Genomic DNA, 4,788 nt, shown 5'->3' with positions numbered 1-4,788 from the left:
CTGTTTTTTCCTCTCAACTTTATTGAAATTTCCTCCTTCGTACCTGTCTAACAGCGGTCTAGTTCAGGTAATAATAGCCTGTGATAAGTTATGACATAGCCTAAACAGTTCCAAAAAAAGTAGGATCAATTTACATTTACATAATATTTACTAAAAAAAATATTAAATGTACTTTGGAATATTTATGAAACTATAGCCTACAAGTTTCATAAATAATCCAAAGTACATTTAATATTTTTTTTAATAATTTTTTTTAGTAAATATTATGTAAATTTATGAAACTATAGTCTACAATCCAACCACAAGGGGGCACAAGCCAGTGTCTTCTTGTGCCAGTCCCAAGTCTGGATAAATGCAGAGGGTTGTGTCAGGAAGGGCATCCGACGTAAAACACATGCCAAATTAAAAATGCGAATCATGAAAATGACTTCCATACCGGATCGGTCGGGGCCCGGGTTAACAACGGCCGCCACCGGTGCTGTTGACCTACAGGGTACTGGTGGAAATTGGACTACTGTTGGTCAAAGACGAAGAAGGAGAGGAGGAAGGTGTGTTCGTAGGCAGAGAGAGAGAGAGAGAAAAGCTAAGAATGTAGGACTGACAGTAGGGACTTTGAATGTTGGGACTATGACAGGGAAGGCTAGAGAGTTGATTGACATGATGCAGAGAAGGAAGGTGGACATACTGTGTGTCCAGGAGACCAGGTGGAAAGGAAGCAAGGCTAGAAGCTTAGGAGCAGGGTTCAAGTTGTTCTACCATGGGTCAGATAGGAAGAGAAACGGAGTAGGAGTTATCCTGAAAGAGGAGTTTGTGAGGAATGTTCTAGAGGTGAAAAGAGTATCAGACAGGTTGATGAGTCTGAAGCTGGAAATTGAAGGGGTGATGTTCAATGTTGTGAGAGGTTATGCCCCACAGGTAGGATGTGAGTTAGAAGAGAAGGAGAAATTCTGGAGTGAGTTAGATGAAGTGATGCAGAGCATCCCCAGAGGTGAGAGAGTGGTGATTGGTGCAGATTTCAATGGGCATGGAGGTGAAGGGAACAGAGGTGATGAGAATGTGATGGGCAGGTTTGGTCTTCAGGACGGGAACGCAGAAGGACAGATGGTGGTAGACTTTGCAAAGAGGATGGAAATGGCTGTAGTGAACACTTTCTTCCAGAAGAGGCAGGAACATAGGATGACTTATAAGAGCGGAGGTAGAAGCACTCAGGTGGACTACATCTTGTGTAGACGTTGTAATCTGAAAGAGACCAGTGACTGTAAAGTAGTGGTAGGGGAGAGTGTAGCCAGACAACACAGGATGGTAGTGTGTCAAATGTCTCTGGTGGTGAGGAAGATGAAGAGGACAAAGGCAGAGCAGAGGACGAAGTGGTGGAAGTGGAAAAAGGAAGAATGTCGTGTGGTTTTCAGGGAGGAGCTGAGACAGACTCTGGGTAGTCAGGAAGTGCTCCCAGATGACTGGACCACTACAGCTAGTGTGATCAGGGAGACAGGTAGGAGGGTAGTCGGTGTGTCATCTAGAAAGAGGAAAGCGGACAAGGAGACTTGGTGGTGGAACGAGGAAGTGCAGGAGTGTATACAGAGAAAGAGGTTAGCTAAGAAGAAGTGGGACGCTGAGAGGACTGAAGAGAGTAGACAGGAGTACAGGGAGATGCAGCGTAAGGTGAAGGTGGAGGTGGCAAAGGCCAAACAAAGAGCATATGAGGACTTGTATGCTAGGTTGGACACTAAAGAGGGAGAGGTGGATTTGTACAGGTTGGCCAGACAAAGAGATAGAGATGGGAAGGATGTGCAGCAGGTTAGGGTGATTAAAGATAAGGATGGAAATGTATTGACAGGTGCCAGGAGTGTGATGGGAAGATGGAAGGAGTACTTTGAAGAGTTGATGAATGAGGAAAATGAAAGGAACGAAGAGTAGAAGAGGTGACTGGTGTGGAGCAGGAAGTAGCAAAGATTAGCAAGAGTGAAGTGAGGAGGACGTTGAAGAGGATGAAGAGTGGAAAGGCAGTTGGTCCTGATGACATACCTGTGGAGGTATGGAAGTGTCTAGGAGAGGTGGCAGTAGAGTTTCTGACTAGTTTGTTTAACAAGATCTTGGAGAGTGAGAGGATGCCCGAGGAATGGAGGAGAAGTGTACTGGTGCCAATTTTTAAGAACATGGGAGATGTGCAGAGCTGTGACAACTACAGAGGAATAAAGCTGATGAGCCATACAATGAAGTTGTGGGAAAGAGTAGTGGAAGCTAGGCTAAGGGCAGAGGTGAGCATCTGTGAGCAGCAAAATGGTTTCATGCCTAGAAAGAGTACAACAGATGCAGTATTTTCTTTGAGGATGCTGATGGAGAAGTACAGAGAAGGTCATAGGGAGTTGCATTGTGTCTCCGTAGATTTAGAGAAAGCGTATGTCAGGGTGCCGAGAGAGGAGCTGTGGTATTGTATGAGGAAGTCTGGAGTGGCAGAGAAGTATGTTAGAGTGGTGCAGGACATGTATGAGAGCTGTAAGACCGTGGTGAGGTGTGCTGTAGGTGTGACAGAGGAGTTCAAGGTGGAGGTGGGTCTGCATCAAGGATCAGCTCTGAGCCCCTTCTTGTTTGCTCTGGTGATGGACGGGCTGACAGATGAGGTTAGACAGGAATCTCCATGGACTATGATGTTTGCGGATGACATTGTGATTTGTAGTGAGAGCAGGGAGCAGGTGGAGGAAAATCTAGAGAGATGGAGGTCTGCTCTGGAAAACAGAGGAATGAAGCTCAGCCGCAGTAAGACAGAATACATGTGTGTCAATGAGAGGGACCCAGGTGGAACGGTGAGGTTACAGGGAGCAGAGGTGAAGAAGGTGCAGGACTTTAAGTTCTTAGGGTCAACGGTTCAGAGCAATGGAGACTGTGGAAAAGAGGTGAAGAGGCGAGTGCAAGCAGGTTGGAACGGGTGGAGAAAAGTGTCAGGTGTGTTGTGTGATAAAAAGTATCAGCAAGAATGAAAGGAAAAGTGTTCAAGACAGTGGTGAGACCAGCAATGTTGTACAGCTTAGAGACAGTGGCACTGAAGGAAAGACAAGAGGCAGAGCTGGAGGCAGCAGAGCTTAAGATGCTGAGGTTCTCTTTGGGAGTGACGAGGACGGACAGGATCAGGAATGAGGACATCAGAGGGACAGCTCATGTTAGATGTTTCGGAGATAAAGTCAGAGAGGACAGATTGAGGTGGTTTGGACGTGTTCAGAGGAGAGACTGTGAATATATTGGTAGAAGGATGCTGAGGTTGGAGCTGCCAGGCAGGAGGTCTAGAGGAAGACCAAAGAGGAGATTTATGGATGTAGTGAGAGAGGACATGAAGTTAATTGGTGTGAGTGAAGAGGATGCAGAGGACAGGGTTAGATGGAGGCACATGATTCGCTGTGGCGACCCCTGAAAGGGAACAGCCGAAAGGAAAAGAAGATGAAACTATAGCCTACGTACAGATCAGATATATAAAGTGAAATATTATATTATTGCATGTCTTTTAAACAGTGAGTAAAATACTTATAGAACATTTTAAATCTTAAAGGCCAGGACCGTTTAGTCAGTATTCAAAACAAGAAATCAGAGAACACTGTCCAATGTTTTGATGGTCAACACAGGTTTTCATTCACAGTACTGAATACAGTCACTATTCAGGTGTTCAGCTGTATATATATTGCTAAAATTGAAGTATGAATTATGTTCTTCTTTCTAACAAACCAGATTAAACAAAACCAAACATAATTATTTATTTTAATGGGACTAAAAGTGGAATTAATTATTTAATCCATATTATACATAGTTTGTTGAGGTACATAACATGCAGTCTTTCTTTACTGTCTCCTTGAAGGGCTTCTTTGCTGCCTTGCATTACCACCTGAAGCTCATGGTAGACCGTTTTCTGTAGATCACCTTGCAGTTCAACCTTGACAGATTGGAGAGTGAGAGTGGTTGGTTGCAGTAGCTAAGGGGGTAGGCAGAAAGTTAGATTGCAGTTGTTGTTGTATTGGACTGAATTTTAATGTACAGTATGTTCTTGTGGACAAAATAACAACTTACAGTGCGTCTACTTAAAGCACAATCTGTAATGCAGGTCACATTTTCTCTCTACACAATGATTAGGCAAAATCACTGTTCTATACTGAGAAAATGTTTCCAAAACATTTCTCCCAAGAAAAATGACATGAAATGAAATGAAATGCATGAGCTATTTCAGCAAATGCCTAAAAAAGGATAAAGTTTAAAACTTTCAAGTGACAAAGTTCTAGCAGCCATGTGACTCTTGTTGGAGCAAAGGAGGAAATTGTGATGTAAATTTTATTTATGTTTTTAAATTTATCAATTTGTAGTTTGACTGGTATATGGCCTCAGTCATTTATCGTTAGACTGAAATAAAATGACCCCTGCCAGGACTCAGAGAGGACACCAATAAAAGTTAAGTGACAGTGAGCCAATTTATGACCCTCACTAATCCCCCTTTGGGATGATATCTGGACTTCATCAATAAAAGGAACAAAAAACAAAAGAAACCAACATTGCAATTCAGAGTCAAATGTACATTAATTGATATACCATGTTTAATTGGGTGCTGACATGCTGCGGTAAGCGTATTGTCTCATTTCTGGTCATGGTGTTTGTATGTTACTAGTAGTGTAACACACTGCTCTAGCTCATCAAAGTTAATTTTGTTCGGTTCTTCATTATAGTAATTAACTATCTGCTATACATTTAAACATACACTAGTTCTGCTCAAGCATTCATAGCTCTCTCCTTCTTTAAACAACTTTCTCATTA

Source organism: Siniperca chuatsi, linkage group LG11 (genome assembly GCF_020085105.1).
Source record: "Siniperca chuatsi isolate FFG_IHB_CAS linkage group LG11, ASM2008510v1, whole genome shotgun sequence".
NCBI lineage: Eukaryota > Metazoa > Chordata > Actinopteri > Centrarchiformes > Sinipercidae > Siniperca > Siniperca chuatsi.
The sequence above is the reverse complement of the archived record's forward strand: the minus strand, read 5'-3'. Positions refer to the sequence as shown.